The sequence below is a fragment of the Strongylocentrotus purpuratus genome, unplaced genomic scaffold (genome assembly GCF_000002235.5).
Source record: "Strongylocentrotus purpuratus isolate Spur 01 unplaced genomic scaffold, Spur_5.0 spur5_scaffold_3, whole genome shotgun sequence".
In the NCBI taxonomy this organism is placed as follows: domain Eukaryota; kingdom Metazoa; phylum Echinodermata; class Echinoidea; order Camarodonta; family Strongylocentrotidae; genus Strongylocentrotus; species Strongylocentrotus purpuratus.
This window is the reverse complement of record NW_022145609.1, coordinates 38,477,825-38,503,636: the sequence shown is the minus strand read 5'-3', so window position 1 is coordinate 38,503,636 and position 25,812 is coordinate 38,477,825. Positions and strand designations below refer to the sequence as shown.

The 25,812-nt window shown below is 38.4% G+C and overlaps 60 non-coding genes across 60 annotated transcripts; all 60 read right to left on the bottom strand.

Moving 5' to 3' along the window:
• Positions 1-6,591: 6,591 nt before the first annotated feature.
• On the bottom strand, positions 6,592-6,664 carry TRNAI-AAU. The gene has a single exon. It is a non-coding gene; the product is annotated as a tRNA-Ile (tRNA).
• A 122-nt stretch (positions 6,665-6,786) lies between these two features.
• Positions 6,787-6,859, bottom strand: TRNAI-AAU. The gene has a single exon. It is a non-coding gene; the product is annotated as a tRNA-Ile (tRNA).
• Positions 6,860-7,544: 685 nt separating this feature from the next.
• TRNAI-AAU lies at positions 7,545-7,617 on the bottom strand. The gene has a single exon. It is a non-coding gene; the product is annotated as a tRNA-Ile (tRNA).
• Positions 7,618-7,740: 123 nt separating this feature from the next.
• On the bottom strand, positions 7,741-7,813 carry TRNAI-AAU. The gene has a single exon. It is a non-coding gene; the product is annotated as a tRNA-Ile (tRNA).
• Positions 7,814-7,936: 123 nt separating this feature from the next.
• TRNAI-AAU lies at positions 7,937-8,009 on the bottom strand. The gene has a single exon. It is a non-coding gene; the product is annotated as a tRNA-Ile (tRNA).
• A 123-nt stretch (positions 8,010-8,132) lies between these two features.
• Positions 8,133-8,205, bottom strand: TRNAI-AAU. The gene has a single exon. It is a non-coding gene; the product is annotated as a tRNA-Ile (tRNA).
• Positions 8,206-8,328: 123 nt separating this feature from the next.
• TRNAI-AAU lies at positions 8,329-8,401 on the bottom strand. The gene has a single exon. It is a non-coding gene; the product is annotated as a tRNA-Ile (tRNA).
• Positions 8,402-8,720: 319 nt separating this feature from the next.
• On the bottom strand, positions 8,721-8,793 carry TRNAI-AAU. Its single transcript has one exon. It is a non-coding gene; the product is annotated as a tRNA-Ile (tRNA).
• Positions 8,794-8,915: 122 nt separating this feature from the next.
• On the bottom strand, positions 8,916-8,988 carry TRNAI-AAU. The gene has a single exon. It is a non-coding gene; the product is annotated as a tRNA-Ile (tRNA).
• A 122-nt stretch (positions 8,989-9,110) lies between these two features.
• Positions 9,111-9,183, bottom strand: TRNAI-AAU. The gene has a single exon. It is a non-coding gene; the product is annotated as a tRNA-Ile (tRNA).
• A 123-nt stretch (positions 9,184-9,306) lies between these two features.
• TRNAI-AAU lies at positions 9,307-9,379 on the bottom strand. Its single transcript has one exon. It is a non-coding gene; the product is annotated as a tRNA-Ile (tRNA).
• A 123-nt stretch (positions 9,380-9,502) lies between these two features.
• On the bottom strand, positions 9,503-9,575 carry TRNAI-AAU. Its single transcript has one exon. It is a non-coding gene; the product is annotated as a tRNA-Ile (tRNA).
• Positions 9,576-9,894: 319 nt separating this feature from the next.
• Positions 9,895-9,967, bottom strand: TRNAI-AAU. The gene has a single exon. It is a non-coding gene; the product is annotated as a tRNA-Ile (tRNA).
• A 122-nt stretch (positions 9,968-10,089) lies between these two features.
• On the bottom strand, positions 10,090-10,162 carry TRNAI-AAU. The gene has a single exon. It is a non-coding gene; the product is annotated as a tRNA-Ile (tRNA).
• Positions 10,163-10,284: 122 nt separating this feature from the next.
• On the bottom strand, positions 10,285-10,357 carry TRNAI-AAU. The gene has a single exon. It is a non-coding gene; the product is annotated as a tRNA-Ile (tRNA).
• Positions 10,358-10,480: 123 nt separating this feature from the next.
• On the bottom strand, positions 10,481-10,553 carry TRNAI-AAU. Its single transcript has one exon. It is a non-coding gene; the product is annotated as a tRNA-Ile (tRNA).
• Positions 10,554-10,675: 122 nt separating this feature from the next.
• Positions 10,676-10,748, bottom strand: TRNAI-AAU. Its single transcript has one exon. It is a non-coding gene; the product is annotated as a tRNA-Ile (tRNA).
• Positions 10,749-10,870: 122 nt separating this feature from the next.
• Positions 10,871-10,943, bottom strand: TRNAI-AAU. The gene has a single exon. It is a non-coding gene; the product is annotated as a tRNA-Ile (tRNA).
• Positions 10,944-11,066: 123 nt separating this feature from the next.
• TRNAI-AAU lies at positions 11,067-11,139 on the bottom strand. Its single transcript has one exon. It is a non-coding gene; the product is annotated as a tRNA-Ile (tRNA).
• Positions 11,140-11,262: 123 nt separating this feature from the next.
• Positions 11,263-11,335, bottom strand: TRNAI-AAU. Its single transcript has one exon. It is a non-coding gene; the product is annotated as a tRNA-Ile (tRNA).
• Positions 11,336-11,654: 319 nt separating this feature from the next.
• Positions 11,655-11,727, bottom strand: TRNAI-AAU. The gene has a single exon. It is a non-coding gene; the product is annotated as a tRNA-Ile (tRNA).
• Positions 11,728-11,849: 122 nt separating this feature from the next.
• On the bottom strand, positions 11,850-11,922 carry TRNAI-AAU. Its single transcript has one exon. It is a non-coding gene; the product is annotated as a tRNA-Ile (tRNA).
• A 122-nt stretch (positions 11,923-12,044) lies between these two features.
• TRNAI-AAU lies at positions 12,045-12,117 on the bottom strand. Its single transcript has one exon. It is a non-coding gene; the product is annotated as a tRNA-Ile (tRNA).
• Positions 12,118-12,240: 123 nt separating this feature from the next.
• TRNAI-AAU lies at positions 12,241-12,313 on the bottom strand. Its single transcript has one exon. It is a non-coding gene; the product is annotated as a tRNA-Ile (tRNA).
• A 123-nt stretch (positions 12,314-12,436) lies between these two features.
• On the bottom strand, positions 12,437-12,509 carry TRNAI-AAU. The gene has a single exon. It is a non-coding gene; the product is annotated as a tRNA-Ile (tRNA).
• A 123-nt stretch (positions 12,510-12,632) lies between these two features.
• Positions 12,633-12,705, bottom strand: TRNAI-AAU. Its single transcript has one exon. It is a non-coding gene; the product is annotated as a tRNA-Ile (tRNA).
• Positions 12,706-12,828: 123 nt separating this feature from the next.
• On the bottom strand, positions 12,829-12,901 carry TRNAI-AAU. The gene has a single exon. It is a non-coding gene; the product is annotated as a tRNA-Ile (tRNA).
• A 122-nt stretch (positions 12,902-13,023) lies between these two features.
• On the bottom strand, positions 13,024-13,096 carry TRNAI-AAU. The gene has a single exon. It is a non-coding gene; the product is annotated as a tRNA-Ile (tRNA).
• A 122-nt stretch (positions 13,097-13,218) lies between these two features.
• On the bottom strand, positions 13,219-13,291 carry TRNAI-AAU. The gene has a single exon. It is a non-coding gene; the product is annotated as a tRNA-Ile (tRNA).
• A 123-nt stretch (positions 13,292-13,414) lies between these two features.
• TRNAI-AAU lies at positions 13,415-13,487 on the bottom strand. Its single transcript has one exon. It is a non-coding gene; the product is annotated as a tRNA-Ile (tRNA).
• Positions 13,488-13,610: 123 nt separating this feature from the next.
• Positions 13,611-13,683, bottom strand: TRNAI-AAU. Its single transcript has one exon. It is a non-coding gene; the product is annotated as a tRNA-Ile (tRNA).
• A 123-nt stretch (positions 13,684-13,806) lies between these two features.
• On the bottom strand, positions 13,807-13,879 carry TRNAI-AAU. Its single transcript has one exon. It is a non-coding gene; the product is annotated as a tRNA-Ile (tRNA).
• A 123-nt stretch (positions 13,880-14,002) lies between these two features.
• On the bottom strand, positions 14,003-14,075 carry TRNAI-AAU. The gene has a single exon. It is a non-coding gene; the product is annotated as a tRNA-Ile (tRNA).
• A 318-nt stretch (positions 14,076-14,393) lies between these two features.
• TRNAI-AAU lies at positions 14,394-14,466 on the bottom strand. Its single transcript has one exon. It is a non-coding gene; the product is annotated as a tRNA-Ile (tRNA).
• Positions 14,467-14,589: 123 nt separating this feature from the next.
• TRNAI-AAU lies at positions 14,590-14,662 on the bottom strand. The gene has a single exon. It is a non-coding gene; the product is annotated as a tRNA-Ile (tRNA).
• Positions 14,663-14,785: 123 nt separating this feature from the next.
• TRNAI-AAU lies at positions 14,786-14,858 on the bottom strand. The gene has a single exon. It is a non-coding gene; the product is annotated as a tRNA-Ile (tRNA).
• Positions 14,859-14,981: 123 nt separating this feature from the next.
• TRNAI-AAU lies at positions 14,982-15,054 on the bottom strand. Its single transcript has one exon. It is a non-coding gene; the product is annotated as a tRNA-Ile (tRNA).
• A 123-nt stretch (positions 15,055-15,177) lies between these two features.
• On the bottom strand, positions 15,178-15,250 carry TRNAI-AAU. Its single transcript has one exon. It is a non-coding gene; the product is annotated as a tRNA-Ile (tRNA).
• Positions 15,251-15,372: 122 nt separating this feature from the next.
• Positions 15,373-15,445, bottom strand: TRNAI-AAU. The gene has a single exon. It is a non-coding gene; the product is annotated as a tRNA-Ile (tRNA).
• Positions 15,446-15,567: 122 nt separating this feature from the next.
• TRNAI-AAU lies at positions 15,568-15,640 on the bottom strand. Its single transcript has one exon. It is a non-coding gene; the product is annotated as a tRNA-Ile (tRNA).
• A 122-nt stretch (positions 15,641-15,762) lies between these two features.
• TRNAI-AAU lies at positions 15,763-15,835 on the bottom strand. The gene has a single exon. It is a non-coding gene; the product is annotated as a tRNA-Ile (tRNA).
• A 123-nt stretch (positions 15,836-15,958) lies between these two features.
• TRNAI-AAU lies at positions 15,959-16,031 on the bottom strand. The gene has a single exon. It is a non-coding gene; the product is annotated as a tRNA-Ile (tRNA).
• A 123-nt stretch (positions 16,032-16,154) lies between these two features.
• On the bottom strand, positions 16,155-16,227 carry TRNAI-AAU. Its single transcript has one exon. It is a non-coding gene; the product is annotated as a tRNA-Ile (tRNA).
• Positions 16,228-16,350: 123 nt separating this feature from the next.
• TRNAI-AAU lies at positions 16,351-16,423 on the bottom strand. Its single transcript has one exon. It is a non-coding gene; the product is annotated as a tRNA-Ile (tRNA).
• A 123-nt stretch (positions 16,424-16,546) lies between these two features.
• Positions 16,547-16,619, bottom strand: TRNAI-AAU. The gene has a single exon. It is a non-coding gene; the product is annotated as a tRNA-Ile (tRNA).
• A 122-nt stretch (positions 16,620-16,741) lies between these two features.
• Positions 16,742-16,814, bottom strand: TRNAI-AAU. The gene has a single exon. It is a non-coding gene; the product is annotated as a tRNA-Ile (tRNA).
• Positions 16,815-17,132: 318 nt separating this feature from the next.
• TRNAI-AAU lies at positions 17,133-17,205 on the bottom strand. The gene has a single exon. It is a non-coding gene; the product is annotated as a tRNA-Ile (tRNA).
• Positions 17,206-17,328: 123 nt separating this feature from the next.
• On the bottom strand, positions 17,329-17,401 carry TRNAI-AAU. Its single transcript has one exon. It is a non-coding gene; the product is annotated as a tRNA-Ile (tRNA).
• A 123-nt stretch (positions 17,402-17,524) lies between these two features.
• On the bottom strand, positions 17,525-17,597 carry TRNAI-AAU. Its single transcript has one exon. It is a non-coding gene; the product is annotated as a tRNA-Ile (tRNA).
• A 123-nt stretch (positions 17,598-17,720) lies between these two features.
• On the bottom strand, positions 17,721-17,793 carry TRNAI-AAU. The gene has a single exon. It is a non-coding gene; the product is annotated as a tRNA-Ile (tRNA).
• A 123-nt stretch (positions 17,794-17,916) lies between these two features.
• Positions 17,917-17,989, bottom strand: TRNAI-AAU. Its single transcript has one exon. It is a non-coding gene; the product is annotated as a tRNA-Ile (tRNA).
• Positions 17,990-18,111: 122 nt separating this feature from the next.
• On the bottom strand, positions 18,112-18,184 carry TRNAI-AAU. The gene has a single exon. It is a non-coding gene; the product is annotated as a tRNA-Ile (tRNA).
• A 122-nt stretch (positions 18,185-18,306) lies between these two features.
• Positions 18,307-18,379, bottom strand: TRNAI-AAU. Its single transcript has one exon. It is a non-coding gene; the product is annotated as a tRNA-Ile (tRNA).
• A 318-nt stretch (positions 18,380-18,697) lies between these two features.
• Positions 18,698-18,770, bottom strand: TRNAI-AAU. Its single transcript has one exon. It is a non-coding gene; the product is annotated as a tRNA-Ile (tRNA).
• Positions 18,771-18,894: 124 nt separating this feature from the next.
• Positions 18,895-18,967, bottom strand: TRNAI-AAU. The gene has a single exon. It is a non-coding gene; the product is annotated as a tRNA-Ile (tRNA).
• Positions 18,968-19,090: 123 nt separating this feature from the next.
• TRNAI-AAU lies at positions 19,091-19,163 on the bottom strand. Its single transcript has one exon. It is a non-coding gene; the product is annotated as a tRNA-Ile (tRNA).
• Positions 19,164-19,285: 122 nt separating this feature from the next.
• TRNAI-AAU lies at positions 19,286-19,358 on the bottom strand. Its single transcript has one exon. It is a non-coding gene; the product is annotated as a tRNA-Ile (tRNA).
• Positions 19,359-19,481: 123 nt separating this feature from the next.
• On the bottom strand, positions 19,482-19,554 carry TRNAI-AAU. The gene has a single exon. It is a non-coding gene; the product is annotated as a tRNA-Ile (tRNA).
• Positions 19,555-19,677: 123 nt separating this feature from the next.
• Positions 19,678-19,750, bottom strand: TRNAI-AAU. Its single transcript has one exon. It is a non-coding gene; the product is annotated as a tRNA-Ile (tRNA).
• A 2,472-nt stretch (positions 19,751-22,222) lies between these two features.
• On the bottom strand, positions 22,223-22,295 carry TRNAI-AAU. Its single transcript has one exon. It is a non-coding gene; the product is annotated as a tRNA-Ile (tRNA).
• Positions 22,296-25,812: the final 3,517 nt, after the last annotated feature.

Genomic DNA, 25,812 nt, shown 5'->3' with positions numbered 1-25,812 from the left:
TTTAATGGGGAAAAGGGGGAATTGGCCTGTATTTCACATTGTGGATTACCCTTTGTTCACTTTGTTCCCTCTTTTTCTTCGCTAAAAGTGGAATTTCCACATTGCAATGTTATGTCCTTTTCCATTTCCTTTTACCAATACCAGTCTAGAGCTCTTTTCAAAACTTTCCACTTCCAGAGTTAATTGGCAATTAAACCTCAAAAATGCATTTTTTAGATTGTGCACTTCTACAGGTACCTGTACATTGTACATGCATGCCTATGCCTTGTTGTTGGTTGATCATCAATTTCAATTCAATTCAATTTATTTATACTGGTATTATAAAAAATCACGTCAAGTACGTCTATACATTAGGATGTATGGAAGATCTATTGCCCCCAAAGCCAGCGGATTGAGATTATAGGTCCATGCGTATATTCACTATTAAAAGCTACATGTATATTGTAGATGATTAGATTTGTATGCCTACTGCAGCTGTGATATACATGCCTTTAAATTTTGCCCCGTTGGCAAGTGACAGATTTCCTCCCAAGTGTCTAGTTCAGGAATGATTGCAGGAGATGATATGATGAGACCCAGTGGGTCGATTGATGGGTCACAGGTTCAAGGCTCGCTTGCAAAATTTCATTCCCTCTATCCAGTATCCACCCACTCATATTTAGGTCCATGCTAACTTTAATGCATTCTCTGGAATTACTGCCATCTTGCAAAAATGCCAGATTAGTTTTGATGATTCACACAGAAATTTTCCCACAAGCGTGCAGCATAAATGTACATGTACAAATGCTAATATAATATGCTCTTACAGAAGTTGCAGTATTTCTTTGCCGCCTTTGAAATTTAGTTTCAGGCAAGCATTTTCCTACACATGTATGATGCATTACAAACAGCACAGCCCTTTAATGTATGAATTCATGTATAAGGTTCCATGCACGTGATTCCTTTAATGTATGAATTCATGTATATAGTTTCCATGCGTCTGATTCCTTTAATGTTTGAATTCAAGTATAGGTTTTCATGCGTGTGATTCCTTTAATGTATGAATTCATGTATAAGGTTTCCATGCATGTGATTCTTTTGACCCCATAGGTCAAAATAACATTCATCAGAGATATCATTGAAAAGGCTCACAGTTGGGCTAAAATTCCTCCTCTTTCTGTACACCAGGGAGGCATAGAATTACAAAATTGAATATTCTGACTGGTTTCGACAAAGATCCAGTATTTGTGAGTGCTTGTAATGCTGCAGAAAGCTGCTGACTGGACTTCTTTTTTTTAATTCTGAAAATCCAAAGATACTTGTACTGGTATAGTGTTTTGTCAAGTGATGGTTCTTTCGCTGCATAATATGACTTTGGAAAATATATATATGCAAATAGGACATTAAAAGCATCTTTTGTGGTTCTTTACAAAGATAACATTAACAAGTGTATTGTTATCAAATCTTTAATTGTACAATGTACTTGCTATTCATACTTGAAGGAAAAACAGGCGAAAAATAAGTAAGGGAACAAACGTCTGATGTAATTCACAGAGTGATAACGATTTTTTCATTATCAAATTGTGGTTAATACTGCAAGGTGTATGAACTCTCTTATGAGTTCATCTTAGAGTCGCACGATTCTATAATTGTTAACTTTGTTCAAATATTTGCCTAGTGCTTTAACTACTTCAGATGAGATTAAATCTACATAACCGCAACTTGTTATCATCGAACCACCAGTTCCAGGGAGCATTTAAATGTCAGAATAAATCTGTTATCAGGTCTTTTGAAGGTGGAGATAGAAGTAGAAATCCATGTGTCTGGCATCTGTTCCTCTTACAATGCCATTTGTCCCATTCTGATTTTCAAACTTCAAAGTATAAAATTGTAATTTTTCTCCTATATTAATGCCATTTCTGTCCCTAATCGTTTCTCGCTGCTGAATATTTGCTGCTATTAATGATTATGCAAGCATGTTATAGCATTCAAGTCAGTGCTGAGTGTTTTTTTTTTAATATGAAGTGGATTGCCATTGCAGCATATGCTCATCGATGAACTTCTAAGTGTTTGTGCTATTTATGAACTAGTTAGCATGCATACAGAACGTCCCGTGACACATGTGTTAAAGTCATTATCATTGTTAGTTGTAGGAATAGAATACACTTGGCGTATCTCTAATCTTACATTACAGATGTGGAGTTCATATGTTAAGATTGAGGTGTGTCTGTTTGTGCTGATATAATAATCATCTGTTCCGCCTCCATTCTCTTGCCACCGATATGAGAAAACCATACTGAATTTATCTTAATGTATTTTGTCCATGTTAAACTGGTAATACATTTCTGTTCCGGTACATGTACATGTACATGAAAAGTGATGATGTAAAACGTTAACCATCTGTCATATTTTTCTACATTAAAGATTTTTTGAGGGGCATGTTCACATGTGACTGACCCTTTCTGTTATTTTAGCTCATGCTTAACAAAACACAGCATGGTGGAAAAAAAATCTGTGATATATGTAGTTATTTATGAGACAGATGCTCAAAATCATCACCATAGCAAAGAATTAAATGATATGGGACAGTGGTGATGTGCGTGGTATATGTGAAGGAAGTAAGGTAGATGCCATTAAAACATGTGCATGTATTGATATCAATCATGTCAGTATAAAAAGACTTTGTATGAGCTCCTTTCAAACTTCCTTAACTTTGTAAATGTGAAATTTCTATTATTACATTGTTTATCTATGGGTTGAATTCTGTGAAAACAACATTGAACACATTTCTTTGATTCTTAGGTTCTGAGTCTGAGTTGTACATCATTATAGTAAGACCTCCTGGTACTAAAATGGCACTGGTAGTTTGTAAAGTTTTACTGCATTAACATTTTTTCCAGCAAATTTGTCCGCTCTGAGATCTAGAGCATGAAACTTTTGCAGGGACATGTAAAAAAACAACTGAACAATATAACTGTGTACATTGTTTGCTCGCCCAAGGTCTGGAACTATTTACTCCCAAAGCTGAAAAAGAAAAGCAAATGTTGTTTAGGTCTGCAAAACTATTGATGCAGTGAATTGTTTGTTACAAGAAAGCAAGTCAATCAAAATTGTATTTCCCTCCTTATTCCCTCACTGATGGTAAGCTTAACTGAACCGTGGACGGCATAGCGTGCAACTAACCAACTTATATAACAAAAGAACAATCATATTTTTAGGTTGGTGTCATTTGTCTTCACGCCCCACTACGTTAGTTGTATAGTTTATCAGCATATGGCGAGGAGAGGGGTTAGCTTTTATTCGATTTGGTAACCTTTAACCAAGGTCCGTGCTTTAACCCACATTCAAAGCTTTAGTTGCTGTTATACAATGTAAATATGCTGATCGCATTATTCCATTGTTGGAAATTGAAAAACAGGTTATTCAGACATTTCATGCGCATCCTGGTAACATTGCAAAAGACTGTTTGGAGGGCCGGGACAAACCCGTGTTGATTGTAATATGTACATGGATCGAATAAGTGCAAACACTTGAATTTAAGGTAGACCAGGGATTCAGGGAGTCAATCATTAACACCATACAGGTTAATACCCCCAGCCATATACCTGAGAGCAACACAGGACCAACAACAGACCCCTGGAGCAAACAATGATGTTATCCCCACATGGCCCCCAAAATGGGTTGGTTTGGGGTGTGACCGTGGACCTGGGTGTGATTGAGGTACCAGTAGTGCGGTCCCCAGTAGTAAGGGGTGTACAATTTAGGGCTTACAGGGCCTTGTAGAGAAAACTCTAATTATGTCAGTGTTAAAGTGAGAATTGAGCAATTTTCTTAACCCATTGCCTGCAGAAACAGGGTACATGTACATGTAGTACCGTTAAGATGTAGACAACAAAAGGTTGGATTTTATGATGTGTATTTGCCAAATTTGCTAAATTGTAATGGAATGCTGAAATAAGCTGTCCTTGATGTATGTGTTTTATGGATTTATTTGAAACAAGGAACATTCTGCTGTAGTATGACCTTGACATCAATTTCAAACTTTGAAACAAAAACAACTAAAAATTGTTTTGTTCAACAAAGGCCTTTGTCTTGGAGCTTTAACTGTTATATCATTTACAGCATGCCTAAAAAATCTGTTTTAGTTCACATAATTTTGTCTTGTTTTGGAAGATACGACTGTGCATGCTAAGATTATGTTTATTTTTTATTGAAAGTACTTTGTTATTCAACTCACTAAAGTGTAATACCGGTAATGATACAAGTTATTACCATTGTATAATGTATAATGGGTGTGTGTGTATGTATATATACATGTATATATGATTTGTAAATACAGAGCTTTATTGAGTATATACAACTATTGATTTATTTGCCTTTAGTACATATACTTACTAGGGGTGAATAATAATAATATTTTGTCTCATGCAGAGTAAAATGCTATGAGAAAGAAATGTAGAAGTGAAATCTGTGATTTTTCTTACGACTTTCTATTAATTTGAAAGAGAAGTTGGCCTACTGCCAAACAAACAAGGGTAGGTCTATATGAGATAATACAATGTGCTGTTGCATCTCAAAGTATCTTTAAAATAAACCAAGTGAAATATAAACAAGTTGAAGTTTGTGCATTTATTGCTCTCAGATATTTGTAACTATGCTGGTGGTGGTGGTGGTGCAACGATGGTGATGGTAGTGGTGGTGTTTTTGATGATGATGGTGGTGGTAGTGGTGAAGATGATGATATAATCATGATTATGGTGATAGTGGTGATGGTGATGATGGTGGTGGTAATGATGATGGTGATGGTTATGATCAATATTGTGACGGGGTGGTAAAGATGATGATGATGGTAGTTATGATGATGATGATGATGATCAGATGATAACAATTGGGATGGTGAATATGATGAGGAGGAGGGTGGTGGTGGTGATGATAGTAATGATAATGCTAATAAAATGACAGGATTTAATTTCATGATTCAATTTTATTCTTGAATTTTAGGCACCCTAAAGTAAAAACATCAAGAAAATGGAGAATAGAATTACACACAAAAATTGACATGATACATTTTACGTGTTACTAGCCTACTTATTTCATGACCTTGTGTTGTACTTTCACTTCTGTTAACATAAACAACAAAGGCCTCCATTTCAAGGCCAAACAAAATTCTTTCCTTTGAATTCTGTGAAGGATGCCTGTACGAGGAAATGGTAAGGTCACTTCACCACACCCACCCACACGCACACACCCACCCTCACACATACTACGCCATTTTGAAGACGTTTACCACTACATCGATCTCACTGTTGATTGTACCATTGTTCTGAATTCTGCTCTGCATCTATTGATTGTATTGATTTTATTTTGACGTTGTGCCAAGTTTGATAGGGGTGGGAGCCTGGAGAGAATTTTCTGAACGTGAATAGGAAGACAAAAATTGAAATAAACGTTTCATAAAGAATAGTCATATAGTATGCAATTATGCCGAAGCGCGGTAAATTGAAGAAAGAGAGAGAGAGAGAGAGATAGAGAGAGAGAAAGAGAGAGAGAGAGAGAGACAGTGAGAGAGAAGGGAGGGGTGAGATGGTGAGAGATGTAGGCTTTATAACATGAATGTAGGGCCCTCAAGGAGAACGGTGTTCATACTGATGAGGTTATCCAGGGTAAACAAGACTATCATCATTGCCATTATTAGTAGTTTCATTGATATAATATAGTAGTAGCGTTATTGTTATTTTTATCATCATTATCCATGTAGAAGTAAAAGAGGGAGATGAAAAGACGTAGAGTTATTTTGCCGAAAGATAGACATTTGAAAAGAGAGAGGGGGTGGAAAGGAGGGTTCGAAAGAAAGAGAGGAGGAGTGCAAATTATGAAAGAGAGATAGAGATATAGAGGGGGAGAGAAGAGGAACATAATGAAAGAGAGATAGAGAGAGAGGGAGCGGAGGGGAAAATGAAGAGGAAAAGAAAATCTGACTGCACGTATAGGACTTCAAATTGTCAGAATCGGTAATGTCAATGTAATGTTTTTGTAAACAACTTTTCCATTTGTTCCAACACACAAAAAGTTTTAAAATTCTTTTTTTTTTACAGATATATGACTCAGCAGGATCTGTTCTCTTTAGAGGACCTAAGCTAATATGCCAACCATAATATATTTTGATGAGTGTCCCAAAAAACATGGCAATTGAGAGAAAAACATAAATTAATGATATTTGTGTACACCACAAAAAACGGGAGAGTTATCCGCGACTACGTCACAATCCACTGATTAAACTGCCAATTTTAAATTAAGTGATCTCATATTTCAAACACACATAGCTTTCTTATTTTGGCCCGATTTATTTCATACTGTTGTATTCTGCTTGTCTTATTTGTCTGATTAAATATAAAATATGTATGGGTGGTAGTGATTCAGATATTTCTTTTGCCCCCCCCCCCCTCCACCCCCCTCCCCCCCCCCCCAAAAAAAAGACGTATTTGCTCATTAAGCCATTGCCCCTGGAAGATGAACCCCCTGGAATGGTTGCCCCCCCCCTCCAATACCCCAACTGCTCCCGGCGCGCCTGTATTATTACGTTTTGGAAATATAAATAAAAGGAATGGGGTATGGTCCACGTGAGGATCGAACTCACGACCTTCGCGTTATTAGCACGACGCTCTGCCGATTGAGCTAGCGGACCCATACTCGACAACTGAAAAACATCATTACAATTAAACTTATTTTTGTAAGTTTGTGAGAAAATAATGGGCCCAGACTTTTCAAGTATTATATCTTTTGGAAATATAAATAAAAGAATGGGTATGGTCCACGTGAGGATCGAACTCACGACCTTCGCGTTATTAGCACGACGCTCTGCCGATTGAGCTAGCGGACCCATGCTCGACAACTAAAAAGCATCATTACAATTCAACTCATTTTTGTAAGTTTGTAAAAAATAATGGGCCCAGATTTTTCAAGTATTATACCTTTTAGAAATATATAAATAAAATCGTACCTTTTTATGCGTTTGTTGGAAAATCACAAATTCCCTAATGTACAATCAGGCGAAATAATATGTTTATTTAGAAGCTTTCGTGTTAGGGCCTAGAGAACGTCGGGACTCGGGGGCTCCAGCGCCCCCGAACTTTTTTGAAAATGGATGTTAAAGAGCAAAAGATTAAAAGAGAGAACAAAATGAGCGACCTGCCAAAGTCACAAATGAGGTATCAAAATATGCTCATCTCGTAATTAAATGCCTAAAACCCCTGAGCGTACAGGGGCTACGCCCTTTAGACCACACCAAGGGGCCTAAAGAGGGCCATTGGATGCTCATCTGACAGTAATTAAATATGTAAGATTGGTGGTGATTCAGATATTTTTTTGCCCCCCCCCCCTTCCCCCTAAAAATCGTATTTTCTCATAAAGTCATTGCCCCTGGATGGTGAGCCACCTGGAATGGTTACCCCCCCCCCCCCCCCCAAAAAAAAAAAAAAAAAAAAAAAAAAAAAAAAAAATCCCCAACTGCTCCAGGCGCGCCTGTATTATTACCTTTTGGAAATATAAATAAAAGGAATGGGGTATGGTCCACGTGAGGATCGAACTCACGACCTTCGCGTTATTAGCACGACGCTCTGCCGATTGAGCTAGCGGACCCATGCTTGATAACTAAAAAGCATCATTACTAATAAACTCATTTTTGAAAGTTTGTGAGAAAATAATGGGGCCAGACTTTTCAAGTATTATATCTTTTGGAAATATAAATAAAAGAATGGGGTATGGTCCACGTGAGGATCGAACTCACGACCTTCGCGTTATTAGCACGACGCTCTACCGATTGAGCTAGCGGACCCATGCTCGACAACTAAAAAGCATCATTACAATTAAACTTATTTTTGTAAGTTTGTAAAAAAATATTGGGCCCAGACTTTTCAAGTATTATATCTTTTGGAAATAGCAATAAAAGGAAAGGGTATGGTCCACGTGAGAATCGAACTCACGACCTTCGCGTTATTAGCACGACGCTCTGCCGATTGAGCTAGCGGACCCATGCTTGATAACTAAAAAGCATCATTACAATTAAACTCATTTTTGAAAGTTTGTGAGAAAATAATGGGCCCAGACTTTTCAAGTATTATATCTTTCGGAAATATAAATAAAAGAATGGGGTATGGTCCACGTGAGGATCGAACTCACGACCTTCGCGTTATTAGCACGACGCTCTGCCGATTGAGCTAGCGGACCCATGCTTGATAACTAAAAAACATCATTACAAATAAACTCATTTTTGAAAGTTTGTGAGAAAATAATGGGCCCAGACTTTTCAAGTATTACGTCTTTTGGAAATATAAATAAAAGAATGGGGTATGGTCCACGTGAGGATCGAACTCACGACCTTCGCGTTATTAGCACGACGCTCTGCCGATTGAGCTAGCGGACCCATGCTTGATAACTAAAAAGCATCATTACAATTAAACTCATTTTTGTAAGTTTGTGAGAAAATAATGGGCCCAGACTTTTCAAGTATTACGTCTTTTGGAAATATAAATAAAAGAATGGGGTATGGTCCACGTGAGGATCGAAATCACGACCTTCGCGTTATTAGCACGACGCTCTGCCGATTGAGCTAGCGGACCCATGCTTGATAACTAAAAAGCATCATTACAATTAAACTCATTTTTGAAAGTTTGTGAGAAAATAATGGGCCCAGACTTTTCAAGTATTATATCTTTTGGAAATATAAATAAAAGAATGGGGTATGGTCCACGTGAGGATCGAACTCACGACCTTCGCGTTATTAGCACGACGCTCTGCCGATTGAGCTAGCGGACCCATGCTTGATAACTAAAAAGCATCATTACAATTAAACTCATTTTTGTAAGTTTGTAAAAAATAATGGGTCCAGACTTTTCAAGTATTATATCTTTTGGAAATATAAATAAAAGAATGGGGTATGGTCCACGTGAGGATCGAACTCACGACCTTCGCGTTATTAGCACGACGCTCTGCCGATTGAGCTAGCGGACCCATGCTCGACAACTAAAAAGCATCATTACAATTAAACTTATTTTTGTAAGTTTGTAAAAAATATTGGGCCCAGACTTTTCAAGTATTATATCTTTTGGAAATAGCAATAAAAGGAAAGGGTATGGTCCACGTGAGGATCGAACTCACGACCTTCGCGTTATTAGCACGACGCTCTGCCGATTGAGCTAGCGGACCCATGCTTGATAACTAAAAAGCATCATTACAATTAAACTCAATTTTGAAAGTTTGTGAGAAAATAATGGGCCCAGACTTTTCAAGTATTATATCTTTCGGAAATATAAATAAAAGAATGGGGTATGGTCCACGTGAGGATCGAACTCACGACCTTCGCGTTATTAGCACGACGCTCTGCCGATTGAGCTAGCGGACCCATGCTTGATAACTAAAAAACATCATTACAAATAAACTCATTTTTGAAAGTTTGTGAGAAAATAATGGGCCCAGACTTTTCAAGTATTACGTCTTTTGGAAATATAAATAAAAGAATGGGGTATGGTCCACGTGAGGATCGAACTCACGACCTTCGCGTTATTAGCACGACGCTCTGCCGATTGAGCTAGCGGACCCATGCTTGATAACTAAAAAGCATCATTACAATTAAACTCATTTTTGTAAGTTTGTGAGAAAATAATGGGCCCAGACTTTTCAAGTATTACGTCTTTTGGAAATATAAATAAAAGAATGGGGTATGGTCCACGTGAGGATCGAAATCACGACCTTCGCGTTATTAGCACGACGCTCTGCCGATTGAGCTAGCGGACCCATGCTTGATAACTAAAAAGCATCATTACAATTAAACTCATTTTTGAAAGTTTGTGAGAAAATAATGGGCCCAGACTTTTCAAGTATTATATCTTTTGGAAATATAAATAAAAGAATGGGGTATGGTCCACGTGAGGATCGAACTCACGACCTTCGCGTTATTAGCACGACGCTCTGCCGATTGAGCTAGCGGACCCATGCTTGATAACTAAAAAGCATCATTACAATTAAACTCATTTTTGTAAGTTTGTAAAAAATAATGGGTCCAGACTTTTCAAGTATTATATCTTTTGGAAATATAAATAAAAGAATGGGGTATGGTCCACGTGAGGATCGAACTCACGACCTTCGCGTTATTAGCACGACGCTCTGCCGATTGAGCTAGCGGACCCATGCTCGACAACTAAAAAGCATCATTACAATTAAACTTATTTTTGTAAGTTTGTAAAAAATATTGGGCCCAGACTTTTCAAGTATTATATCTTTTGGAAATAGCAATAAAAGGAAAGGGTATGGTCCACGTGAGGATCGAACTCACGACCTTCGCGTTATTAGCACGACGCTCTGCCGATTGAGCTAGCGGACCCATGCTTGATAACTAAAAAGCATCATTACAATTAAACTCATTTTTGAAAGTTTGTGAGAAAATAATGGGCCCAGACTTTTCAAGTATTATATCTTTTGGAAATATAAATAAAAGAATGGGGTATGGTCCACGTGAGGATCGAACTCACGACCTTCGCGTTATTAGCACGACGCTCTGCCGATTGAGCTAGCGGACCCATGCTTGATAACTAAAAAGCATCATTACAATTAAACTCATTTTTGTAAGTTTGTAAAAAATAATGGGTCCAGACTTTTCAAGTATTATATCTTTTGGAAATATAAATAAAAGAATGGGGTATGGTCCACGTGAGGATCGAACTCACGACCTTCGCGTTATTAGCACGACGCTCTGCCGATTGAGCTAGCGGACCCATGCTCGACAACTAAAAAGCATCATTACAATTAAACTTATTTTTGTAAGTTTGTAAAAAATATTGGGCCCAGACTTTTCAAGTATTATATCTTTTGGAAATAGCAATAAAAGGAAAGGGTATGGTCCACGTGAGGATCGAACTCACGACCTTCGCGTTATTAGCACGACGCTCTGCCGATTGAGCTAGCGGACCCATGCTTGATAACTAAAAAGCATCATTACAATTAAACTCAATTTTGAAAGTTTGTGAGAAAATAATGGGCCCAGACTTTTCAAGTATTATATCTTTCGGAAATATAAATAAAAGAATGGGGTATGGTCCACGTGAGGATCGAACTCACGACCTTCGCGTTATTAGCACGACGCTCTGCCGATTGAGCTAGCGGACCCATGCTTGATAACTAAAAAACATCATTACAAATAAACTCATTTTTGAAAGTTTGTGAGAAAATAATGGGCCCAGACTTTTCAAGTATTACGTCTTTTGGAAATATAAATAAAAGAATGGGGTATGGTCCACGTGAGGATCGAACTCACGACCTTCGCGTTATTAGCACGACGCTCTGCCGATTGAGCTAGCGGACCCATGCTTGATAACTAAAAAGCATCATTACAATTAAACTCATTTTTGTAAGTTTGTGAGAAAATAATGGGCCCAGACTTTTCAAGTATTACGTCTTTTGGAAATATAAATAAAAGAATGGGGTATGGTCCACGTGAGGATCGAAATCACGACCTTCGCGTTATTAGCACGACGCTCTGCCGATTGAGCTAGCGGACCCATGCTTGATAACTAAAAAGCATCATTACAATTAAACTCATTTTTGAAAGTTTGTGAGAAAATAATGGGCCCAGACTTTTCAAGTATTATATCTTTTGGAAATATAAATAAAAGAATGGGGTATGGTCCACGTGAGGATCGAACTCACGACCTTCGCGTTATTAGCACGACGCTCTGCCGATTGAGCTAGCGGACCCATGCTTGATAACTAAAAAGCATCATTACAATTAAACTCATTTTTGTAAGTTTGTAAAAAATAATGGGTCCAGACTTTTCAAGTATTATATCTTTTGGAAATATAAATAAAAGAATGGGGTATGGTCCACGTGAGGATCGAACTCACGACCTTCGCGTTATTAGCACGACGCTCTGCCGATTGAGCTAGCGGACCCATGCTCGACAACTAAAAAGCATCATTACAATTAAACTTATTTTTGTAAGTTTGTAAAAAATATTGGGCCCAGACTTTTCAAGTATTATATCTTTTGGAAATAGCAATAAAAGGAAAGGGTATGGTCCACGTGAGGATCGAACTCACGACCTTCGCGTTATTAGCACGACGCTCTGCCGATTGAGCTAGCGGACCCATGCTTGATAACTAAAAAGCATCATTACAATTAAACTCAATTTTGAAAGTTTGTGAGAAAATAATGGGCCCAGACTTTTCAAGTATTATATCTTTCGGAAATATAAATAAAAGAATGGGGTATGGTCCACGTGAGGATCGAACTCACGACCTTCGCGTTATTAGCACGACGCTCTGCCGATTGAGCTAGCGGACCCATGCTTGATAACTAAAAAACATCATTACAAATAAACTCATTTTTGAAAGTTTGTGAGAAAATAATGGGCCCAGACTTTTCAAGTATTACGTCTTTTGGAAATATAAATAAAAGAATGGGGTATGGTCCACGTGAGGATCGAACTCACGACCTTCGCGTTATTAGCACGACGCTCTGCCGATTGAGCTAGCGGACCCATGCTTGATAACTAAAAAGCATCATTACAATTAAACTCATTTTTGTAAGTTTGTGAGAAAATAATGGGCCCAGACTTTTCAAGTATTACGTCTTTTGGAAATATAAATAAAAGAATGGGGTATGGTCCACGTGAGGATCGAACTCACGACCTTCGCGTTATTAGCACGACGCTCTGCCGATTGAGCTAGCGGACCCATGCTTGATAACTAAAAAGCATCATTACAATTAAACTCATTTTTGAAAGTTTGTGAGAAAATAATGGGCCCAGACTTTTCAAGTATTATATCTTTTGGAAATATAAATAAAAGAATGGGGTATGGTCCACGTGAGGATCGAACTCACGACCTTCGCGTTATTAGCACGACGCTCTGCCGATTGAGCTAGCGGACCCATGCTTGATAACTAAAAAGCATCATTACAATTAAACTCATTTTTGTAAGTTTGTAAAAAATAATGGGTCCAGACTTTTCAAGTATTATATCTTTTGGAAATATAAATAAAAGAATGGGGTATGGTCCACGTGAGGATCGAACTCACGACCTTCGCGTTATTAGCACGACGCTCTGCCGATTGAGCTAGCGGACCCATGCTCGACAACTAAAAAGCATCATTACAATTAAACTTATTTTTGTAAGTTTGTAAAAAATATTGGGCCCAGACTTTTCAAGTATTATATCTTTTGGAAATAGCAATAAAAGGAAAGGGTATGGTCCACGTGAGGATCGAACTCACGACCTTCGCGTTATTAGCACGACGCTCTGCCGATTGAGCTAGCGGACCCATGCTTGATAACTAAAAAGCATTATTACAATTAAACTCATTTTTGAAAGTTTGTGAGAAAATAATGGGTCCAGACTTTTCAAGTATTATATCTTTCGGAAATATAAATAAAAGAATGGGGTATGGTCCACGTGAGGATCGAACTCACGACCTTCGCGTTATTAGCACGACGCTCTGCCGATTGAGCTAGCGGACCCATGCTTGATAACTAAAAAACATCATTACAAATAAACTCATTTTTGAAAGTTTGTGAGAAAATAATGGGCCCAGACTTTTCAAGTATTACGTCTTTTGGAAATATAAATAAAAGAATGGGGTATGGTCCACGTGAGGATCGAACTCACGACCTTCGCGTTATTAGCACGACGCTCTGCCGATTGAGCTAGCGGACCCATGCTTGATAACTAAAAAGCATCATTACAATTAAACTCATTTTTGTAAGTTTGTGAGAAAATAATGGGCCCAGACTTTTCAAGTATTACGTCTTTTGGAAATATAAATAAAAGAATGGGGTATGGTCCACGTGAGGATCGAACTCACGACCTTCGCGTTATTAGCACGACGCTCTGCCGATTGAGCTAGCGGACCCATGCTTGATAACTAAAAAGCATCATTACAATTAAACTCATTTTTGAAAGTTTGTGAGAAAATAATGGGCCCAGACTTTTCAAGTATTATATCTTTTGGAAATATAAATAAAAGAATGGGGTATGGTCCACGTGAGGATCGAACTCACGACCTTCGCGTTATTAGCACGACGCTCTGCCGATTGAGCTAGCGGACCCATGCTCGACAACTAAAAAGCATCATTACAATTAAACTTATTTTTGTAAGTTTGTAAAAAATATTGGGCCCAGACTTTTCAAGTATTATATCTTTTGGAAATAGCAATAAAAGGAAAGGGTATGGTCCACGTGAGGATCGAACTTACGACCTTCGCGTTATTAGCACGACGCTCTGCCGATTGAGCTAGCGGACCCATGCTTGATAACTAAAAAGCATCATTACAATTAAACTCATTTTTGAAAGTTTGTGAGAAAATAATGGGCCCAGACTTTTCAAGTATTATATCTTTCGGAAATATAAATAAAAGAATGGGGTATGGTCCACGTGAGGATCGAACTCACGACCTTCGCGTTATTAGCACGACGCTCTGCCGATTGAGCTAGCGGACCCATGCTTGATAACTAAAAAACATCATTACAAATAAACTCATTTTTGAAAGTTTGTGAGAAAATAATGGGCCCAGACTTTTCAAGTATTACGTCTTTTGGAAATATAAATAAAAGAATGGGGTATGGTCCACGTGAGGATCGAACTCACGACCTTCGCGTTATTAGCACGACGCTCTGCCGATTGAGCTAGCGGACCCATGCTTGATAACTAAAAAGCATCATTACAATTAAACTCATTTTTGTAAGTTTGTGAGAAAATAATGGGCCCAGACTTTTCAAGTATTACGTCTTTTGGAAATATAAATAAAAGAATGGGGTATGGTCCACGTGAGGATCGAACTCACGACCTTCGCGTTATTAGCACGACGCTCTGCCGATTGAGCTAGCGGACCCATGCTTGATAACTAAAAAGCATCATTACAATTAAACTCATTTTTGAAAGTTTGTGAGAAAATAATGGGCCCAGACTTTTCAAGTATTATATCTTTTGGAAATATAAATAAAAGAATGGGGTATGGTCCACGTGAGGATCGAACTCACGACCTTCGCGTTATTAGCACGACGCTCTGCCGATTGAGCTAGCGGACCCATGCTTGATAACTAAAAAGCATCATTACAATTAAACTCATTTTTGTAAGTTTGTGAGAAAATAATGGGCCCAGACTTTTCAAGTATTACGTCTTTTGGAAATATAAATAAAAGAATGGGGTATGGTCCACGTGAGGATCGAACTCACGACCTTCGCGTTATTAGCACGACGCTCTGCCGATTGAGCTAGCGGACCCATGCTTGATAACTAAAAAGCATCATTACAATAAACTCATTTTTGAAAGTTTGTGAGAAAATAATGGGCCCAGACTTTTCAAGTATTATATCTTTTGGAAATATAAATAAAAGAATGGGGTATGGTCCACGTGAGGATCGAACTCACGACCTTCGCGTTATTAGCACGACGCTCTGCCGATTGAGCTAGCGGACCCATGCTTGATAACTAAAAAGCATCATTACAATTAAACTCATTTTTGTAAGTTTGTAAAAAATAATGGGTCCAGACTTTTCAAGTATTATATCTTTTGGAAATATAAATAAAAGAATGGGGTATGGTCCACGTGAGGATCGAACTCACGACCTTCGCGTTATTAGCACGACGCTCTGCCGATTGAGCTAGCGGACCCATGCTCGACAACTAAAAAGCATCATTACAATTAAACTTATTTTTGTAAGTTTGTAAAAAATATTGGGCCCAGACCTTTCAAGTATTATATCTTTTGGAAATAGCAATAAAAGGAAAGGGTATGGTCCACGTGAGGATCGAACTCACGACCTTCGCGTTATTAGCACGACGCTCTGCCGATTGAGCTAGCGGACCCATGCTTGATAACTAAAAAGCATCATTACAATTAAACTCATTTTTGAAAGTTTGTGAGAAAATAATGGGCCCAGACTTTTCAAGTATTATATCTTTCGGAAATATAAATAAAAGAATGGGGTATGGTCCACGTGAGGATCGAACTCACGACCTTCGCGTTATTAGCACGACGCTCTGCCGATTGAGCTAGCGGACCCATGCTTGATAACTAAAAAACATCATTACAAATAAACTCATTTTTGAAAGTTTGTGAGAAAATAATGGGCCCAGACTTTTCAAGTATTACGTCTTTTGGAAATATAAATAAAAGAATGGGGTATGGTCCACGTGAGGATCGAACTCACGACCTTCGCGTTATTAGCACGACGCTCTGCCGATTGAGCTAGCGGACCCATGCTTGATAACTAAAAAGCATCATTACAATTAAACTCATTTTTGTAAGTTTGTGAGAAAATAATGGGCCCAGACTTTTCAAGTATTACGTCTTTTGGAAATATAAATAAAAGAATGGGGTATGGTCCACGTGAGGATCGAACTCACGACCTTCGCGTTATTAGCACGACGCTCTGCCGATTGAGCTAGCGGACCCATGCTTGATAACTAAAAAGCATCATTACAATTAAACTCATTTTTGAAAGTTTGTGAGAAAATAATGGGCCCAGACTTTTCAAGTATTATATCTTTTGGAAATATAAATAAAAGAATGGGGTATGGTCCACGTGAGGATCGAACTCACGACCTTCGCGTTATTAGCACGACGCTCTGCCGATTGAGCTAGCGGACCCATGCTTGATAACTAAAAAGCATCATTACAATTAAACTCATTTTTGTAAGTTTGTAAAAAATAATGGGTCCAGACTTTTCAAGTATTATATCTTTTGGAAATATAAATAAAAGAATGGGGTATGGTCCACGTGAGGATCGAACTCACGACCTTCGCGTTATTAGCACGACGCTCTGCCGATTGAGCTAGCGGACCCATGCTCGACAACTAAAAAGCATCATTACAATTAAACTTATTTTTGTAAGTTTGTAAAAAATATTGGGCCCAGACTTTTCAAGTATTATATCTTTTGGAAATAGCAATAAAAGGAAAGGGTATGGTCCACGTGAGGATCGAACTTACGACCTTCGCGTTATTAGCACGACGCTCTGCCGATTGAGCTAGCGGACCCATGCTTGATAACTAAAAAGCATCATTACAATTAAACTCATTTTTGAAAGTTTGTGAGAAAATAATGGGCCCAGACTTTTCAAGTATTATATCTTTCGGAAATATAAATAAAAGAATGGGGTATGGTCCACGTGAGGATCGAACTCACGACCTTCGCGTTATTAGCACGACGCTCTGCCGATTGAGCTAGCGGACCCATGCTTGATAACTAAAAAACATCATTACAAATAAACTCATTTTTGAAAGTTTGTGAGAAAATAATGGGCCCAGACTTTTCAAGTATTATATCTTTCGGAAATATAAATAAAAGAATGGGGTATGGTCCACGTGAGGATCGAACTCACGACCTTCGCGTTATTAGCACGACGCTCTGCCGATTGAGCTAGCGGACCCATGCTTGATAACTAAAAAGCATCATTACAATTAAACTCATTTTTGTAAGTTTGTGAGAAAATAATGGGCCCAGACTTTTCAAGTATTACGTCTTTTGGAAATATAAATAAAAGAATGGGGTATGGTCCACGTGAGGATCGAACTCACGACCTTCGCGTTATTAGCACGACGCTCTGCCGATTGAGCTAGCGGACCCATGCTTGATAACTAAAAAGCATCATTTCAATTAAACTCATTTTTGTAAGTTTGTGAGAAAATAATGGGCCCAGACTTTTCAAGTATTACGTCTTTTGGAAATATAAATAAAAGAATGGGGTATGGTCCACGTGAGGATCGAACTCACGACCTTCGCGTTATTAGCACGACGCTCTGCCGACTGAGCTAGCGGACCCATGCTTGATAACTAAAAAACATCATTACAAATAAACTCATTTTTGAAAGTTTGTGAGAAAATAATGGGCCCAGACTTTACAAGTATTATATCTTTTGGAAATATAAATAAAAGAATGGGGTATGGTCCACGTGAGGATCGAACTCACGACCTTCGCGTTATTAGCACGACGCTCTGCCGATTGAGCTAGCGGACCCATGCTTGATAACTAAAAAGCATCATTACAATTAAACTCATTTTTGTAAGTTTGTAAAAAATAATGGGTCCAGACTTTTCAAGTATTATATCTTTTGGAAATATAAATAAAAGAATGGGGTATGGTCCACGTGAGGATCGAACTCACGACCTTCGCGTTATTAGCACGACGCTCTGCCGATTGAGCTAGCGGACCCATGCTCGACAACTAAAAAGCATCATTACAATTAAACTTATTTTTGTAAGTTTGTAAAAAATATTGGGCCCAGACTTTTCAAGTATTATATCTTTTGGAAATAGCAATAAAAGGAAAGGGTATGGTCCACGTGAGGATCGAACTCACGACCTTCGCGTTATTAGCACGACGCTCTGCCGATTGAGCTAGCGGACCCATGCTTGATAACTAAAAAGCATCATTACAATTAAACTCATTTTTGTAAGTTTGTAAAAAAATAATGGGTCCAGACTTTTCAAGTATTATATCTTTTGGAAATATAAATAAAAGAATGGGGTATGGTCCACGTGAGGATCGAACTCACGACCTTCGCGTTATTAGCACGACGCTCTGCAGATTGAGCTAGCGGACCCATGCTCGACAACTAAAAAGCATAATTACAATTAAACTTATTTTTGTAAGTTTGTAAAAAATATTGGGCCCAGACTTTTCAAGTATTACGTCTTTTGGAAATATAAATAAAAGAATGGGGTATGGTCCACGTGAGGATCGAACTCACGACCTTCGCGTTATTAGCACGACGCTCTGCCGATTGAGCTAGCGGACCCATGCTTGATAACTAAAAAGCATCATTTACAATTAAACTCATTTTTGAAAGTTTGTGAGAAAATAATGGGCCCAGACTTTTCAGGTATTATATCTTTCGGAAATATAAATAAAAGAATGGGGTATGGTCCACGTGAGGATCGAACTCACGACCTTCGCGTTATTAGCACGACGCTCTGCCGATTGAGCTAGCGGACCCATGCTTGATAACTAAAAAGCATCATTACAATTAAACTCATTTTTGTAAGTTTGTGAGAAAATAATGGGCCCAGACTTTTCAAGTATTACGTCTTTTGGAAATATAAATAAAAGAATGGGGTATGGTCCACGTGAGGATCGAACTCACGACCTTCGCGTTATTAGCACGACGCTCTGCCGATTGAGCTAGCGGACCCATGCTTGACAACTAAAAAGCATCATTACAATTAAACTTATTTTTGTAAGTTTGTAAAAAATAATGGGCCCAGACTTTTCAAGTATTATATCTTTTTGAAATAGCAATAAAAGGATAGGGTATGGTCCACGTGAGGATCGAACTCACGACCTTCGCGTTATTAGCACGACGCTCTGCCGATTGAGCTAGCGGACCCATGCTCGACAACTAAAAAGCATCATTACAATTAAACTTATTTTTGTAAGTTTGTGAGAAAATATTGGGCCCAGACTTTTCAAGTATTATATCTTTTGGAAATAGCAATAAAAGGAAAGGGTATGGTCCACGTGAGGATCGAACTCACGACCTTCGCGTTATTAGCACGACGCTCTGCCGATTGAGCTAGCGGACCCATGCTTGATAACTAAAAAGCATCATTACAATTAAACTCATTTTTGAAAGTTTGTGAGAAAATAATGAGCCCAGACTTTTCAAGTATTATATCTTTTGGAAATATAAATAAAAGAATGGGGTATGGTCCACGTGAGGATCGAACTCACGACCTTCGCGTTATTAGCACGACGCTCTGCCGATTGAGCTAGCGGACCCATGCTTGATAACTAAAAAGCATCATTACAATTAAACTCAATTTTGTAAGTTTGTAAAAAAATAATGGGTCCAGACTTTTCAAGTATTATATCTTTTGGAAATATAAATAAAAGAATGGGGTATGGTCCACGTGAGGATCGAACTCACGACCTTCGCGTTATTAGCACGACGCTCTGCAGATTGAGCTAGCGGACCCATGCTCGACAACTAAAAAGCATCATTACAATTAAACTTATTTTTGTAAGTTTGTAAAAAATATTGGGCCCAGACTTTTCAAGTATTATATCTTTTGGAAATAGCAATAAAAGGAAAGGGTATGGTCCACGTGAGGATCGAACTCACGACCTTCGCGTTATTAGCACGACGCTCTGCCGATTGAGCTAGCGGACCCATGCTTGATAACTAAAAAGCATCATTACAATTAAACTCATTTTTGAAAGTTTGTGAGAAAATAATGAGCCCAGACTTTTCAAGTATTATATCTTTTGGAAATATAAATAAAAGAATGGGGTATGGTCCACGTGAGGATCGAACTCACGACCTTCGCGTTATTAGCACGACGCTCTGCCGATTGAGCTAGCGGACCCATGCTTGATAACTAAAAAGCATCATTACAATTAAACTCAATTTTGTAAGTTTGTAAAAAAATAATGGGTCCAGACTTTTCAAGTATTATATCTTTTGGAAATATAAATAAAAGAATGGGGTATGGTCCACGTGAGGATCGAACTCACGACCTTCGCGTTATTAGCACGACGCTCTGCAGATTGAGCTAGCGGACCCATGCTCGACAACTAAAAAGCATCATTACAAATAAACTCATTTTTGAAAGTTTGTGAGAAAATAATGGGCCCAGACTTTTCAAGTATTACGTCTTTTGGAAATATAAATAAAAGAATGGGGTATGGTCCACGTGAGGATCGAACTCACGACCTTCGCGTTATTAGCACGACGCTCTGCCGATTGAGCTAGCGGACCCATGCTTGATAACTAAAAAGCATCATTACAATTAAACTCATTTTTGTAAGTTTGTGAGAAAATAATGGGCCCAGACTTTTCAAGTATTACGTCTTTTGGAAATATAAATAAAAGAATGGGGTATGGTCCACGTGAGGATCGAACTCACGACCTTCGCGTTATTAGCACGACGCTCTGCCGATTGAGCTAGCGGACCCATGCTTGATAACTAAAAAGCATCATTACAATTAAACTCATTTTTGAAAGTTTGTGAGAAAATAATGGGCCCAGACTTTTCAAGTATTATATCTTTTGGAAATATAAATAAAAGAATGGGGTATGGTCCACGTGAGGATCGAACTCACGACCTTCGCGTTATTAGCACGACGCTCTGCCGATTGAGCTAGCGGACCCATGCTTGATAACTAAAAAGCATCATTACAATTAAACTCATTTTTGTAAGTTTGTAAAAAATAATGGGTCCAGACTTTTCAAGTATTATATCTTTTGGAAATATAAATAAAAGAATGGGGTATGGTCCACGTGAGGATCGAACTCACGACCTTCGCGTTATTAGCACGACGCTCTGCCGATTGAGCTAGCGGACCCATGCTCGACAACTAAAAAGCATCATTACAATTAAACTTATTTTTGTAAGTTTGTAAAAAATATTGGGCCCAGACTTTTCAAGTATTATATCTTTTGGAAATAGCAATAAAAGGAAAGGGTATGGTCCACGTGAGGATCGAACTTACGACCTTCGCGTTATTAGCACGACGCTCTGCCGATTGAGCTAGCGGACCCATGCTTGATAACTAAAAAGCATCATTACAATTAAACTCATTTTTGAAAGTTTGTGAGAAAATAATGGGCCCAGACTTTTCAAGTATTATATCTTTCGGAAATATAAATAAAAGAATGGGGTATGGTCCACGTGAGGATCGAACTCACGACCTTCGCGTTATTAGCACGACGCTCTGCCGATTGAGCTAGCGGACCCATGCTTGATAACTAAAAAACATCATTACAAATAAACTCATTTTTGAAAGTTTGTGAGAAAATAATGGGCCCAGACTTTTCAAGTATTATATCTTTCGGAAATATAAATAAAAGAATGGGGTATGGTCCACGTGAGGATCGAACTCACGACCTTCGCGTTATTAGCACGACGCTCTGCCGATTGAGCTAGCGGACCCATGCTTGATAACTAAAAAGCATCATTACAATTAAACTCATTTTTGTAAGTTTGTGAGAAAATAATGGGCCCAGACTTTTCAAGTATTACGTCTTTTGGAAATATAAATAAAAGAATGGGGTATGGTCCACGTGAGGATCGAACTCACGACCTTCGCGTTATTAGCACGACGCTCTGCCGATTGAGCTAGCGGACCCATGCTTGATAACTAAAAAGCATCATTTCAATTAAACTCATTTTTGTAAGTTTGTGAGAAAATAATGGGCCCAGACTTTTCAAGTATTACGTCTTTTGGAAATATAAATAAAAGAATGGGGTATGGTCCACGTGAGGATCGAACTCACGACCTTCGCGTTATTAGCACGACGCTCTGCCGACTGAGCTAGCGGACCCATGCTTGATAACTAAAAAACATCATTACAAATAAACTCATTTTTGAAAGTTTGTGAGAAAATAATGGGCCCAGACTTTACAAGTATTATATCTTTTGGAAATATAAATAAAAGAATGGGGTATGGTCCACGTGAGGATCGAACTCACGACCTTCGCGTTATTAGCACGACGCTCTGCCGATTGAGCTAGCGGACCCATGCTTGATAACTAAAAAGCATCATTACAATTAAACTCATTTTTGTAAGTTTGTAAAAAATAATGGGTCCAGACTTTTCAAGTATTATATCTTTTGGAAATATAAATAAAAGAATGGGGTATGGTCCACGTGAGGATCGAACTCACGACCTTCGCGTTATTAGCACGACGCTCTGCCGATTGAGCTAGCGGACCCATGCTCGACAACTAAAAAGCATCATTACAATTAAACTTATTTTTGTAAGTTTGTAAAAAATATTGGGCCCAGACTTTTCAAGTATTATATCTTTTGGAAATAGCAATAAAAGGAAAGGGTATGGTCCACGTGAGGATCGAACTCACGACCTTCGCGTTATTAGCACGACGCTCTGCCGATTGAGCTAGCGGACCCATGCTTGATAACTAAAAAGCATCATTACAATTAAACTCATTTTTGTAAGTTTGTAAAAAAATAATGGGTCCAGACTTTTCAAGTATTATATCTTTTGGAAATATAAATAAAAGAATGGGGTATGGTCCACGTGAGGATCGAACTCACGACCTTCGCGTTATTAGCACGACGCTCTGCAGATTGAGCTAGCGGACCCATGCTCGACAACTAAAAAGCATAATTACAATTAAACTTATTTTTGTAAGTTTGTAAAAAATATTGGGCCCAGACTTTTCAAGTATTACGTCTTTTGGAAATATAAATAAAAGAATGGGGTATGGTCCACGTGAGGATCGAACTCACGACCTTCGCGTTATTAGCACGACGCTCTGCCGATTGAGCTAGCGGACCCATGCTTGATAACTAAAAAGCATCATTTACAATTAAACTCATTTTTGAAAGTTTGTGAGAAAATAATGGGCCCAGACTTTTCAGGTATTATATCTTTCGGAAATATAAATAAAAGAATGGGGTATGGTCCACGTGAGGATCGAACTCACGACCTTCGCGTTATTAGCACGACGCTCTGCCGATTGAGCTAGCGGACCCATGCTTGATAACTAAAAAGCATCATTACAATTAAACTCATTTTTGTAAGTTTGTGAGAAAATAATGGGCCCAGACTTTTCAAGTATTACGTCTTTTGGAAATATAAATAAAAGAATGGGGTATGGTCCACGTGAGGATCGAACTCACGACCTTCGCGTTATTAGCACGACGCTCTGCCGATTGAGCTAGCGGACCCATGCTTGACAACTAAAAAGCATCATTACAATTAAACTTATTTTTGTAAGTTTGTAAAAAATAATGGGCCCAGACTTTTCAAGTATTATATCTTTTTGAAATAGCAATAAAAGGATAGGGTATGGTCCACGTGAGGATCGAACTCACGACCTTCGCGTTATTAGCACGACGCTCTGCCGATTGAGCTAGCGGACCCATGCTCGACAACTAAAAAGCATCATTACAATTAAACTTATTTTTGTAAGTTTGTGAGAAAATATTGGGCCCAGACTTTTCAAGTATTATATCTTTTGGAAATAGCAATAAAAGGAAAGGGTATGGTCCACGTGAGGATCGAACTCACGACCTTCGCGTTATTAGCACGACGCTCTGCCGATTGAGCTAGCGGACCCATGCTTGATAACTAAAAAGCATCATTACAATTAAACTCATTTTTGAAAGTTTGTGAGAAAATAATGAGCCCAGACTTTTCAAGTATTATATCTTTTGGAAATATAAATAAAAGAATGGGGTATGGTCCACGTGAGGATCGAACTCACGACCTTCGCGTTATTAGCACGACGCTCTGCCGATTGAGCTAGCGGACCCATGCTTGATAACTAAAAAGCATCATTACAATTAAACTCAATTTTGTAAGTTTGTAAAAAAATAATGGGTCCAGACTTTTCAAGTATTATATCTTTTGGAAATATAAATAAAAGAATGGGGTATGGTCCACGTGAGGATCGAACTCACGACCTTCGCGTTATTAGCACGACGCTCTGCAGATTGAGCTAGCGGACCCATGCTCGACAACTAAAAAGCATCATTACAATTAAACTTATTTTTGTAAGTTTGTAAAAAATATTGGGCCCAGACTTTTCAAGTATTATATCTTTTGGAAATAGCAATAAAAGGAAAGGGTATGGTCCACGTGAGGATCGAACTCACGACCTTCGCGTTATTAGCACGACGCTCTGCCGATTGAGCTAGCGGACCCATGCTTGATAACTAAAAAGCATCATTACAATTAAACTCATTTTTGAAAGTTTGTGAGAAAATAATGAGCCCAGACTTTTCAAGTATTATATCTTTTGGAAATATAAATAAAAGAATGGGGTATGGTCCACGTGAGGATCGAACTCACGACCTTCGCGTTATTAGCACGACGCTCTGCCGATTGAGCTAGCGGACCCATGCTTGATAACTAAAAAGCATCATTACAATTAAACTCAATTTTGTAAGTTTGTAAAAAAATAATGGGTCCAGACTTTTCAAGTATTATATCTTTTGGAAATATAAATAAAAGAATGGGGTATGGTCCACGTGAGGATCGAACTCACGACCTTCGCGTTATTAGCACGACGCTCTGCAGATTGAGCTAGCGGACCCATGCTCGACAACTAAAAAGCATCATTACAATTAAACTTATTTTTGTAAGTTTGTAAAAAATATTGGGCCCAGACTTTTCAAGTATTATATCTTTTGGAAATAGCAATAAAAGGAAAGGGTATGGTCCACGTGAGGATCGAACTCACGACCTTCGCGTTATTAGCACGACGCTCTGCCGATTGAGCTAGCGGACCCATGCTTGATAACTAAAAAGCATCATTACAATTAAACTCATTTTTGAAAGTTTGTGAGAAAATAATGGGCCCAGACTTTTCAAGTATTATATCTTTCGGAAATATAAATAAAAGTATGGGGTATGGTCCACGTGAGGATCGAACTCACGACCTTCGCGTTATTAGCACGACGCTCTGCCGATTGAGCTAGCGGACCCATGCTTGATAACTAAAAAGCATCATTACAATTAAACTCATTTTTGTAAGTTTGTGAGAAAATAATGGGCCCAGACTTTTCAAGTATTACGTCTTTTGGAAATATAAATAAAAGAATGGGGTATGGTCCACGTGAGGATCGAACTCACGACCTTCGCGTTATTAGCACGACGCTCTGCCGATTGAGCTAGCGGACCCATGCTCGACAACTAAAAAGCATCATTACAATTAAACTTATTTTTGTAAGTTTGTAAAAAATAATGGGCCCAGACTTTTCAAGTATTATATCTTTTGGAAATAGCAATAAAAGGATAGGGTATGGTCCACGTGAGGATCGAACTCACGACCTTCGCGTTATTAGCACGACGCTCTGCCGATTGAGCTAGC